Source organism: Symphalangus syndactylus, chromosome 2 (assembly GCF_028878055.3).
Source record: "Symphalangus syndactylus isolate Jambi chromosome 2, NHGRI_mSymSyn1-v2.1_pri, whole genome shotgun sequence".
NCBI classification, from domain to species: Eukaryota; Metazoa; Chordata; class Mammalia; order Primates; family Hylobatidae; genus Symphalangus; species Symphalangus syndactylus.
Genome location: NC_072424.2, coordinates 28,123,619 through 28,137,303, shown reverse-complemented (window position 1 = coordinate 28,137,303; position 13,685 = coordinate 28,123,619). Strand labels below are relative to the sequence as shown.

The following is a 13,685-nucleotide window of genomic DNA, read 5'->3' as shown; positions in this document are numbered from 1 at the left end:
CCTGCCTGTGTTCCTACACAAGACAATCATCCTGCCTGTCTGGGTAGGGCATGCATTGTTAGGTCCAATTTACAGGAATGGGAGGAAATTAGAGAAGTGGCTCTTCCTCAGTTTGGTAAAGACTCTAAATGAGCCAACCTCTCACTTCCACCTACCAGACCTGTGACTCAGGAGTGGCCTCATGCTTGGGTTGGAAGAAGGGTTCCCTGCATACACAGGGTCTCCTCATAGCCCCTTCAGGGTCCCCTACATTTTCTTCCCTCTGCCAGCTCTGGTCACCACTGACTGGAATATGCTTGGGTGGTCAGGTGGAAATGGAGAGAAGACTTCCTCCTTCTCTGTGCCCCTATCCCTGCTAGAATAGTATATTAATCACAAAGGGGACAGTGTTAGTCCATTCTCGCGTTGCTGTAAAGAAATACATGACACTGGGTAATTTATAAAGAAAAGAGGTTTAATTGGCTCACGGTTCTGCAGGTTATACAAGTATGGTGCCAGCATCTGCTCAGCTTCTTGGTAGGTCTCAGGTAGCTTTTACTCATGGAGGAAGGCAAACGGGAGTCGGCACATCACATGGCAAAAGCAGGAGCAAGAGAGAGAAGGGGAGGAGCAAGATAAGGGCTTTTCAAAGCCTAACCCACATATTTTTAAACAATTAGATCCCACTAGAACTTACTTACTATCATGAAGACAACACCAAGCCATGAGGGAGCTACCCCCATGACCTAAATACCTCCCACCAGGCCCCAACTTCAACACTGGGGGTTAAATTCCATCATGTGATTTTGAGGACAAATATCCAAACTAGATCAGGAACACAGAGCTGGGCAATCATTAGATATTCACCATCCCCTGAGGACCACATCGCAGTGGAACAGAATAAACTCTTGGAAGAGTCAATGGCTCGGGTACACTTACTGCCTGGACAGTTAATAATAAAATATCAGGTTAATGTACCCAAGACTGGAACAACTAGGATCCATTCACCCCCAGGTTTCCAGGAAGCAATGGCAGACACTCAAAGAAGCTTGGAGCTTGCTGAGGGCTCAGTGTTGGGCACTCATGTTAGTCCATTCTCGCACTGCTATAAAGACACTACCCGACACTGGTTAATTTATGAAGGAAAGAGGCTTAATTGACTCACAGTTCCACACGGCTGGGAGGCATCAGGAAACTTACAATCAGGGCAGAAGGTGAAGGGGAAGCAAGGACCTTCTTCACATGGCTGCAGGAGAGAGAAGAACGTGTGAAGGAGGAACTGTCAAACGTTTATAAAACCTTCAGATCTCATGAGAACTCACTCACTATCGTGAGAACAGCATGGGGGAACTGCCCCCATGATCCAATCGTCTCCCACCAGGTACCTCCCCCAATATATGGGATTATGGGGATTACAATTCAAGATGAGATTTGGGTGGGGATGCAGACAAACCATATCAGCACTGGAAGGAAATGGTGGGTGGAGGAAGATATGGGATGGGGCTCAGGACTCCATGTGCCAAGTAGTGTAAGCCCTATCACCAAGTCATACTACCAGCCCCTGATTGTGAAGTGGGAGGAGATTTGCAGCTTCAACTATTGGAGAATCCAAGCCTGGCTGACATTCTGACTCCAGGCTTGACTCATCCAGACCCTTCGATTCTTTCCAAATGCCTTTCATGGGCCTTTGCCTGCTCAGAAAATTTTATGAGTCTCTAATTTTTGAAAGCAAAACAAATGCGACCTCCCCAGCTAGGCCAATGCTTAAAGCTGTCCTGGCCTTCCAGTATGCAGCCTCCCCAGCCCTTTTCCCACTCCTGCCCTCGGTAAGCCATCTGGGACAGTGAGTCACAAGCCTCCAAACCCCCCAACTCATTTTCCTCTAGTCCTTGCTCCTTCTTCAAGTCCATGTCTGGGTCCTCTTCCTTCTTGAAGCCTCACCATCCACCTGGTCTCCGTGAGTCTTTACTTTCCCTGAGCTCCGTTGTAGGAAGGAAGTGTTGTAGCCTAGTTTTGACCCATGAATTAAAAGGGCATGAAGGCCAGGACCATTTTTGTTTTGTTCACCAATGTATAATATCCATCATCTAGGATAGTAGCTGGCACATAGGAGGTGCTCAATAAACATTTGCTGAGTTAACGAATCCCATTTTTTTTATTTGTCTCGTTTCATGCATGCAATTTAGTTGCTCAATTAGACTACAAGCTTTTCAAAGCCTAACCCTGGTTCTATAACTTGTGAAGTTCTTGTCCATGGATTAGGGTGGTCATCGGAGCCCATGATAGTAGTTGTTATGTAGGATTAGGTGATACTGAGCATCTCTGCCAATGCTTTTCTGGAAAGCAATTTGACAGTACAAACCAAGAGCCTTGAAACTGTCCACACCCCTTGATCTGGGAAGAGCACTTCTATGAATCCATGCTAAGAAAATGAACTGAGATGTCATCAATATTAATAAAACAAGAGAGGCTGCAATTTACTAAGCACGTACTTGTGCCGAACATTCTGCCACTGGCCATTTTACATATCTTCTTTCACCTGATCCTCTGAGTTACCTCACCAGGCAAGCATTATGATCTCCATTCTACAAATGAGAAAACTGGGGCCCAGAAAAGTTTGTGAAACTTGACTAAGGTCACATTCTTGGTAAATGACAGTCAGAGTTTGATCTGGGAATATAAGACTCCAAAGCCCATGCAATGCATTCTTATTATAATGGTGGAAAACTATGAACAACCTAACTGCCAAACAAGAGGAAAATGAATTAATTATAATATATCCACAACATGGGATGTTATTGGCCATGAAAATAGTGGTTTTGGCTGGATGTGGAGCCTCATGCCTGTAATCCCAGTATTTTGGGAGGCTGAGTCGGGAGGATCACTTGAGCCCAGGAGTTCAAGACCAGCCTGGGCAACATAGCAAGACCCTGTCTTTACAAATAATTTAAAAAATTAGCTGGAGGTGGTGGCATGTATCTGTTGTCCCAGATACTCAAGAGTTTGAGGCAGGAGAATCACCTGAACCCAGGAGGTTGAGGCTGCAGTGAGCCGTGATCATGTCACCACACTCCAGCCTAGGTGACAGAGTGAGACCCTGTCTCAAAGTAATAATAATAATAATGATGTTTTTGGAAGACTGCTCAATGACATAGGAAATATTTAGGTAAAAAGTTAGGTAGAAGTAATAAGATACTGTGGTAGCTTTAATAGTGGCACCTAAAAGATCTGTCCACAAATCCTGGAAACCTGTGAATGTGACCTTATTTGGAAAAAGGGTCTTTGCAGATGTATGTAATTAAGTTAAGGATCTTGAGATAAGATCATTCTAGATCACACAGGCAGGTCCTAAAACAAAAACAAACGTCCCTCTAAGACACCGAAAGAGGGAAAGACAAAGACGTGTAGAAGGCAATGTGGAGATGGAACAAAGATTGGAGCGATGTGGCTATAAGTCAAGGAATGCTAGCAACCACCAGAAGCCAGAAGAGGCAAGAAATAGATTCTCCCCTAGATCCTTTGGAGGGAGCATGGCCATGCCAACACCTTGCTTTCAGACTTCTGGTCTCCAGAACTCTGAGAGAATAAATTTCTGTTGCTTTAAGTTACCCAGTTTGTGGTTATCTGTCACATAGTCCCAGTTAACAAGCCCAGATTTCTAGCCACATTTGTCTGTAGACGCCTTAGTCTTGTCATTGCAGTCCAGACCCATTGCAATGTGACTCTGACCTACAGCTCAAGTAGATAAGCATTCTGGGGAACCTGCCTCAGAAATGCTGTCCTTTCTCCTCAGGCCTGTGTCCCTCGAGTTCTCCATCCAGCCAAGGAGATAAATAGGCACTTACCTATTTGTCTGATACAAAAACCTGTACTTAATACCACCATTGGGATTTGGTTCAGTCAACACTGACCACGTACCAAGCACTGGGCTGGGCACTGGGGACACCATGCAGATGTACTTCCACTGGGTAGTGCTTTCAAGTTTGCAAGTCACATCCACGTGCATTTCTCTATTGGACGTTCAAACTGCTTTATTAGGTGAGTAAGACAAAAAAATCTTAAACCTATTTTGCAGATGGGTAAACTGAGGCTCCAGAGATCGTAAGTGCTTTGTTCAAAGTCATGCAGCAGGGCCAGAGCTTAATCCAAATTTCTTGCATATTCTTTCCATGGTACTAAGCTCCCTCTAAGCCCAGTGCTTTTGAAGTCCAGGGAAAGGAAAGTACAAGTAGGTAGGCTCTTAGAAGAGGTAGGAATTGAGCAGTGTTTTGTAAAATGAGTTGCAATAGGTCAGAAATTAACAAAGTGGATTAAATCTGACCCACCTCCTGCTTTTGTATAAAAAAAAGGTTTATTAGAACATAGCCTTGCTCACTCATTTACATGTTGTCACACTGTGACTGCAGAGTTGAGTGGCTGGGATAGAAACTGTGATCTGCAAAGTCTAAAATATTTCCTATTTGATCCTTTACAGTAAAACCTGCAAATCCCTCCAGTAGATGGTGTCATGTATGGGGCAGGAGCTTGTGGGGGTGGGAGGGGTGAATGCCTACCAGATAAGGAAATTCACAGCTCCTGGTTAAAAGTAACATTCAATTCCTTGGAGTGACTATTTTTGTAGTCTTAACAATAGCAAACACTTACACGGTGCTCATTGTGTGCCAGGAAGTAATTGAAGTGCTTTACACCTAACAGTGCTTAATTATTAATTATTATTATCGTCCCCATTTTAGAGGTGAGGAAGTAGGCACACAGAGAGATCAAGAAGTATGCTGGAGCTCACACAGCTAGCAAGGGGCAGAGCCAAGGTTCGATGCTGGGCAATGCATGCCAGAGACTGTGTGCAGAGCCCCACTGATTTAGCAGCTCACATCCTTAGGAACCCTGGGTATTCATCAATTCATTCAACAAGAATGTATGGAGCTCTGCTGCAATAAACACCCAGTGCTAGATTCTGTAAAAAGTGCCAGCTGTTTCTTTCCACGTGGATATCTCCTTACTATTTTCCTGACAGCCCCACACACCCTGATGTGTGACGCCTGCTGCTCACCTGGGAGCAGAAACGTTATTCTCAGGATGGTGACTGTTTTGATGCACTGGCTTTGGGAGGTCAGGAAAGCTATGACAGAGCAAAGGCTTTTCCGGAACATAGACAAAGTGCTAAAGCCACGATGCAGTGATCTAAGGCATAGTCAGCATTGAGTAAGGCAGGGAGGGAGGCTGCTGGGCACTGTCATGACGCTGAGAGACTCGTCACTTAGCCGTGAGGATGTCTCGCTTCTACTGAGGCTGTGGCTCTGCTGAAAGCCCCATCGTGATTAACTAGAGAGGATGAGCATGTTGGGTGTACCCTCCCCCTCCCCCAACCTCACCCTCAAGGGCACCAGTCAGTTGTATTCAGCTGCGTAAATATCCTATCATAGTTTATTCCCTATCTTCCTGAAAAGGTGATTGGTGCAAGAAAATTAAGTATGTGGCATCTTGTCAGGAGACAGAAAATTTCATACTGATTATTTCATCTGAGGTTGGGAGAGGGCAGGAGGCTGCTCTGCTGGAGTGTGTTTCAGAGGAAGCAAGGGGCAGGCTGGAGCAGGCACCCACCTGCTGGGATGAACTCACCTGGCCCTGCCCCCCCGCCCATCCCTGGGTATCTGTGGTCAGATCTCGCTCCCAGTTGCTGGGGGGATGAGACAAGGGCGGGGTGAGAAACTGTTAAGGTACATTTGGCTACAGTTGGTAACAGTGCTCTCCTTCCACAGCCCCTGCTCCCCGGGCAGCAAGCCTGGGAGGAGAGAAACAGGTTGTACCTCAGGCTTCTTTGTCACATAAATCCTTCCCCTCCTCACCCCAGCAACCCAACACTGAGAAGAAACAGAGGAAGAAGAAAGAATACTTGATCAGGGCTCCCCGGCCCTTGGTAGGGAGGTAGTCACACACACATGACAGATGGCGATCTGTCACGGAGTCATGGGTGTCAAGTTGAAGAAAAGAAAAAGAATACCCTCTACCCTAAACTAAATGGAATGAAAGGGAAAATATGGAGTATGAACGGCAGGCTGTTCCCTGAAGACAGCTCCATTATCTGGAGGCGAGTCCAGTGGACAGGAGAGGGCGCTGTTTCAGAGCTTCTTACTCATTCCTGGTGTGTGCAGCCCTCAGGGGACGCCCATCTCAGCCATCTACTCACGACCTTGACTGACAGCCCCTGGCATGACCATTGGTGAGCCAGCCAACTGGGAATTTGAGGGAGCCTCACAACTCAGAGACAGGCTCTTGAGAAAAGGAGGGAGCATCCAGAACCCACTTTAAAGATACACAGAGGAGCCCTGGAGGTCTGCGCCTGCTTGGCTGATGCTCTGCTCTGAGGAGCTGGGCCCATTCACTGCACGGACCACCTGCTCACTTACTGTTTGTGCCTACAGGCTAAAGGCTTAAGCAAGCTCCCAGTTGCGCTCAGGCCTGGACAGGATTTCAGGAATGAGTGGCCCAGCGGGCATTTATTCCCATGTCCTGATCCAACCCTCCAGATGCCACCATTTGTTTAAATCAGCAAGGGATGGGAGACAGCCTCCACATGCCAGGCCAAAGGCACCAAGGACCCAGGCCCTGCTCACATGGAGCTTAAGGTCTCACAGAAGCACACGGACCCTAAACAAATAAATACAAAACTAAGTAATTCTATATGCCATGAAAAAGAACAGCCAGGTGCCAAGGGGGGTGGTACTAGGAGATCTAAGTTTGTTGGGGCTCAGAGGAAGTATCCAGGCAGCTGTGCAGCTTTGGGGTTGTGGGGCTGGGGGGATGCTGAGGCTGGGGGAGGGAGAAGCTGTGCAGGAAGAAGCAGTCACACCTGCAAAGCACACAGCTTGGGGCACCAAGCGGACCCCAAACCAAGGTGGGTAGGAAGGGAGAGAGTGAAGCGAGAGGACAGGGCCTCAGCTAGGGCCCAATCAGATCTGACTCTTTCTGGGATTTCCCCAGGGCCCAGGTCTCCAGCTACCAAACAGAGCAGCCCAAGTTCTTTCTCAGGAGCTTTGCATATTATTTGCTTACAACTTCTCTTGCTTTCTCTCTCTCTCCTTTATGTTTCTTATTGCATTTATACTCACACGCTGTGGGAGTCTTTTTTTCCTGCCTGTGTTTTTATTTCAAAGCCATCATTCCTGCCCTCCCTGAGCGGCACTAGGCAAAAATATGTGTCTGGGATAGACGAAAAGACATAAGAAAGACCCTCTGAGGGGCCCTAACTTGGGGTCTCCTTCCCCTGAAGACCCCACTCTCTGTCCAGTGCTGAAGGCATAACTGTTACAATAGAGAAAGGGAGGCAGTCAAGAGCTGGATCCGAGTCCAGTTGGGTGACCTCGCACAAGTTGCTCACCCCTTTGGGATTTGTTGCCTCATCTGTGAAATGAGTGGACCGCACTAGGTAACCGGTTCCCTATCTGGGATCTGCAGATAGGCTTTAGGGAATCTAAGAATCCCTAAAACTGTGTGTAAAATTTGGTAGACCTGAGTAGGCATTTTTTCTGGGGAGGTTCCATAACTCTCATTCAATTCTCAAAGGCAACCAAGACCCCAAAAAGTTAGGAAAACCTGCCCTGGGTGATGTCCACCAGCCCACAGCTTTCAGGATGGTCGACTCAGAAGCCTCATCCGAGGTGCTCTTACCGTAAAGATGAAGAGACACAAGCTTCCGTTGCCCAAGAGAGCAGGGAGATGCTGGGAGTGTGCTACGCAGGGAAGGGAAGGCAGGTTACAAACAGGAAGTGTTGCTGTGTGTGCATTTCTGGTAAACTGCCTACATAGATTGCTGAAGGAAGGGGCCAATCTGTAGGATGTCAGCAATTTGCTGTGATTCCCCTCCCCCTCCTCCTAGGTAAATACCCACTTTTGTGCTTAATCTTGTTTTCATACTTTTGTATTCTTTTTATTAAGGAGTGTCCCAAATTGTAAGTTTTTGGGCCCCACACAACATAGATATGCTCCTGGGTCCTGAATATAACCAAGGCTGAGATGGCCTGATAGGCACAAGCACTGCCCGGACCTGCGGCCGTCGGGTGCCCGGCATGCCCTACAGAGGTGTACAGGCGCTGCTCTGACTGGGTGGCTCTCCTTGTCGCCATTCTGGTTTCTGCTTCCTTTCCTTTCCTTTTCCCTTTCCCTTCCCTTTTCTTTTTTCCTTTAATGTGGATTTCAGAAGTGGTGAATATGACCTGAGTGAATAGCCCAGCTCCATGGGACAGTGGCCTGGTATTTTTGACGTGGGAGTGGCGTCTGCTCTGACTCAACCCGGACCGGCCCACGGACAACACCTCCTTCGGAGTAGCCGCTTCGTTTCGTTTCGAGCAGCCCAGCTGCGTTCTGCATGACCGAATTGGACACCTCTCACTTCCTCTGAGAACGGAACTTGGTGTTTAGATGACGTGCAAGCCAAGTCAGTTGTGTAAAATAGCACAACTCCACCTTTGGTCTCCCACCCCAACCCCCAAGGCCTAAAAAAAGAAAAGAAACAGAAAAAAGCAACACCTGAGAGGAACTTGGCTTCAAACAAGTAAAGACTTTTATAAGCGCTGCAAGTGCCTCTCTCTGGACTGGAGAGGGGCCGAGGGGGGGCTCCCGAGACCTGTAGGAATGTCGGATCGATGCCGTCCTAGCTGTGTGACCTGGGCCAGTTTATTTAACATCTCTGAGCCCCTGGTTTTTCATCCTCACCGGGACAATGACATTCGTGTTTCTGTGAGACATAAGCAGTGACCACCTGGCAGGCACTGATGAACTGTTCTCCTCCTCCCAGGGGCCCTGCTATACGGTCGAGCTACTGAGGCACCTTCCCAGAGCTGGAAATGCTTCCTGCGGACACCTTCCCCCACCCCAAAGGAAGGATTGGGCCAACGGTCTAAGCTCCAGCCCATGCCGGGGTGGTCAAGCCCTTCAAAGTGGAGGGAAGCCCAGGCTCCTGGTGAGCCCCAGGAGTCTCAGCTCCGGAACCTGGCAAGAAATACAGGGGACAGATGTTTTGGTCTCTGAGCCCATTTCCTTCCTGCTCATAGGCTCACCTGTGACACGTCGATTAACAAATCCTCCAGGAATGATGCTGCTTTGAAGTTCTTGGCTGAGTAAAAGTAAGCAAAAATGAAAATATCTGTAAGTCACGTGAGGCGATGTCGGTTTGTATCGTCTGACTCAACAGCAGTGTTTCTGCTGGGGCACACTCACACGGGCGAAGGCGTGGGGCTGTCCTCCCACGGGCTGGTTTGCCTGAAGACAGCTGAAGATAAACAGGCAGCCTGAAGAACTAGAAGTCAGAGAGCCGGAGCCCACACTTCCAGGCTGTGTGAATTTCAGCAAGTCACGGATGCCCTCTGGGCCTCAGTTTCCTGTTTGGGGAGGACTTTTATTCTCACCTTGGAGAGATGGCTTGAGGGTTAAGTGAACACCATCCGTCCTAGCACCTAGCACGTCACAGGTGCTCACTGCATGTCCATTGTCTCCTCTTTTTCTTTTTTCTCAGCCCCTTCTCTCTGAGAACAAAGTAGCCCATCCCCTGGGTCCCACCAGCCAGACTGAGCCACATCCTGAGGCCTTCCTCTGCCTCATTGCCACACTTGGCGCCACAGAGGCCTGAGCCTTCTATTGCCCAAGTGCCTTGCTGCCCAGATCAACCCTCACCATTGCTCATCTCTGCTCTGGACTCACAACCACCTCCTGTCCAAACTAGTTCTCCTGCCTCCACCCTGGCCCTCTCCCAGCCATGCTGCCTGGGCCACTGCCAACTTTCTAAGCATGTGCTGGCCTTCATGGACCTCTGGGCTCAGCCCCTGTGCCCCTCTCCAGCCCCCTCTCTCCCAACCTCACTCTTGGGCTCTGGTGAATCCAAACCATGTCCTGTTGCCCTCATGGGTCAGCCTCTGTCCCTCTGTTCCCCCACTCACTGTCAACAACTCAGACTTCAAGGTTTGGTTTAAGCACCACTTCCTTTTGGAGTCTTTGTTGACCATCATAGTGACCCCTCGGCCCTGCCACTCCTAGTTTCAGTCCCTCCTGGTCACCTGACTCCGTGTCTGTGGCACCTGGAGCACTTGGTGCTGAGAGCTAACACAGAGACAGAACAGGCTGCAGACCAGCCCTGTTCCAAATGGCTCTTCTCATGTTAACTCATTTAATCCTTACAAAATTGTCCTATGAGGTGGGTGCAGTTATCCAAATTTTTACAGGAAGCTGAGGCACAGAGAGGTTAAGTGACTTGCCAGTGACCACACAGCTACTAGGTGGCAAGACCCTTAGACCTTAGGGTGGTTTTGCGCTCCTAGGCATGATGCTATTCCACCGATTCATGGACTTTGCTTTGTGTATATGCCTGCCCCTCTCCCTTACACCATGAGCTTGCCTAGGGCCCTTCCCATCTGGGTACCTGCAGACCAAGAGTGAGGTCAGGTCCACAACAGGGGCCACTAAAAGTCCCCCAACTGAAGGATCCAGCCTCTACCTGGCTGCCGGTCATAACAGGGAGGCTCCAAGAGTCTGCATTCTACCAGGAGAGACACCAGGCAGAAAGGTCAACTGAGCCACCACCCCTGCCCCAAGTGACTTCCTCAAAAGGCAGAGAAGAAGCAGGAGGAGGGGAGCAGCTTTGCATATGGAAGAGGGGAAGCCTGTCCCTAGGTCATTCTGGTGAAAGAACCAGAGTTCTGTCTTCAAGGGCTTCGTGCAAGGCCTGAGTAGATGAAGGTTCCCATCAGCCTCCATGCTCTACTGCCCTCTCCAGCGCTCCATCTGCCAAAGATGGGCAGGAGTGCAGTTGATGCTTCTTATTACACTCTATGTTACCATCAGGTTAAGTCTGTCTTGCAAACCTGAGGTCTGAAAGCCTGGGATGCCTTACCAGCCTGCCTGAGTAATGTCTCCCTCTAGTTTTGAAGTTTCTGCCAAGGAGGAATGTCACTGGAATGCAGCCTCTACTAACACCTGGGCAGCTGTTCCTCAGTCATGAGGCTGGCCCGGCTGGCTCATCTGGTGAATGATGTGGCTGCCAGGCGTGGGGCTGAGGGCCCCTGGTGAATTGGCCACACTCTCCCAGAGTAGAGGCAAGTGGACTCCTTGGGGCTTGGGAAGCTTCAAGGTGGTGCACATAGTCTTGGAGCCAGGTAACCCTGGGTTAAATCCCAGTGCCTCCTCTAATTAGTCAGACAACCCTGGACAAGTTAGGTTACCTTGCTAAGCCTCAGTGTTCACATTTGTAAAAAAGTGCCAATCATGCTTTTCCACAGTTTGGATTGAATCAGAAAACTTAAATAACCATCTATCCCCAAAGTAGCTGACCCATAATAAGGGATATTTAAGTGAAAACTTTTCATTTTTATTATAATATTAAACATCTTCAAAATTCACATAGAAAGAAGAGCACTAGAATAATTGCAAATGATGGAGCAACCAAAGCCACTAATGATTGAAATGTCCTCTGTGACTAAAGGATAGTTATTTATTCTGAAAGTAAGAGTACGGTGATACCAGGAGAGGAAACGGGATGGAGCTCATCTTAAGTGCTGTGCTTGCACTGCAGTGTGTGTGTGAGAGAGAGACAGAGTGCATGTGTACGTGTGTTTGTGTGTATGTGTATGTGAGTGAGAGAGAGAGAGAGAAGGGTAGGGGGACACACTTCAGTAGACTAAAATTTAATCCCTACCCTCAGGAATTTACACGTAACTGGAATATTTTTAAAAGTGTCAAAATTGACATCCGTGAGCTACAAAGTGCTATAGGAATATAAAGGCAGGAGAGTTTGCTTCCAGCGCAGGTGGGGTTCTGAGTGGTATGTGACACTTCCTGGAGGAATGCTATTTGAGGTAACTGAGGCGAGAGATTTCAACAGGTACTAATGGGGATAGGGTGGAAAAGAGAATTGTTGATAAAAGCCATGAAACAGAGAAAGCAGGGTGTGCTCTGTGAATCTGAGGTAATATGAAAAAAATACCAAATACCAAAATATTCTTACCCTTGGATGTTGGGATGATACCTGATTGATTTTAGTGTGTGTGTCTTTCTGAATTTTCTATTCTTTAAAGCGAGTTTGGGCCTGTAATCCCAGCACTTTGGGAGACCGTGGTGGGCGGATCACGAGGCGAGGAGATCAAGACCATCCTGGCTAACACGGTGAAACCCCGTCCCTATGAAAAATACAAAAAATTGGCTGGGTGTGGTGGGGGGCGCCTGTAGTCCCAGCTACTCGGGAGGCTGAGGCAGGAGAATGGCGTGAACCCGGGAGGCGGAGCTTACAGTGAGCAGAGATCGTGCCACTGCACTCCAGCCTGGGTGACAGAGTGAGACTCCATCTCAAAAAAAAAAAAAAATGAGTTTGGGTAATTTGTATACTCAAGAAAAAAAATCATATTTTTAAAACCAACATCAGTAACAAAATCAGCAAAAAAAAAATAGTGCTTTTGTGGCTGAAGGTAAGAAAGCAAGAATGTTTAAAATTCTAGAGAAGACTGGCAGTAGAGAAGGGGGCTTGTGTCTAACTGGGCTCTCTATCTCAGCACTGTTGAGATTTCGGACTGGATCATTCTCTGTTGAAGGAGCTGCCCTGTGTACTGCAGTATTCTAGTCTCTGCTAGATGCCAGTGGAATTTTTCCCCTTCTCTCCTTGGCCACCCCAACAGTGACAACCAAATATGTCCCCTAAGGGACGAGATTGCCCTGGGGTGGATAGAACTACTATTCTAAACCCTGAAATCTTTGATGGGAAGGAAAAGTCACCCCTACATACTTCCCTGCATGCACAGAGAGTGTAATCCCATCACTGTGTCTTGGCTCTCTTAAAATGTTTCCCTCTTTCATCCAATCCCACCCAAATCCAGGAGGTAGAAGGTCTGAATGCTGGGTCCCAAGTCTTAACACTAGTTAGCTACATGATCTTGGGTTAGCTGAATGGCCACTCTGGGCCTGCTTACTTATCCGTAAAAATGACAGATAGCTGAGAAGTGCTCAAAGATTCTGTGAATCTGTGTGTCAATGCCAACCCCTTATTTTGTACAGGAAGAAAACGACATTTGGAAATGTGTAGTTTTGCCCAAGGTCACACACCTCACCACTGGCAGCACCACAACTAAAACCCAGCACCATGACTAAATGCCATGACTTTTGATTTCTACGTGTGCCCCTCCACCCCGCACTCTTTGTCACGTCTCCTTAGAAGCATGGCTTCCTTGTGTCAAAAAGGAAGAAAACAAGAGTGACTGGGCCAGGCCACTTATATGCGCTATTTGGTGAGCAAGGTGATAGAAAAACCTCCTCTACGTAAATAATAACAGTGACACCGACATGACTTTCCGAATGAGCCAAAGCAGCTCGAAGAAACACAGGGCTAATTGGCTCTTTCAAGACAGTAGAGAATCTGAGGGTGATGAGTTTTGTGGTATTCAATGGCAGGCTGCTGTGACAGAGGGCTGCAAATGCCACTCCGGGGACACGTTAATGAAGGCTCTGCATGCACAACACGAGAGGTAATTATTCTGTTCTCCCTGGCACTGGCTCCTCCTGGCAGGAGAGCTGCCGCCGACGCGGCTGGAAAGAGTTCAGTGCAAAGTTCACAGAGACAGCCAGACGGAGAAGGAACAAGACTTGCCGTGTGGCTGAGCCAATCCCAAACAGACCAAGCTCTCATCTACAGGCCTTCCCCTGATCCTCGCGAACATATGCAGGAAGGGCAT

The 13,685-nt window shown here is 48.2% G+C and overlaps 1 long non-coding RNA gene across 1 annotated transcript; it reads right to left on the bottom strand.

The window, feature by feature from the left end:
- Positions 1-433: 433 nt before the first annotated feature.
- On the bottom strand, positions 434-12,305 carry LOC129466331 (uncharacterized). The gene is made up of 2 exons (XR_010117584.1): positions 7,648-12,305; positions 434-1,225 (listed from the first exon to the last, which is right to left on the bottom strand). It is a non-coding gene; the product is annotated as an uncharacterized lncRNA (long non-coding RNA).
- Between the last annotated feature and the right edge of the window lie 1,380 nt (positions 12,306-13,685).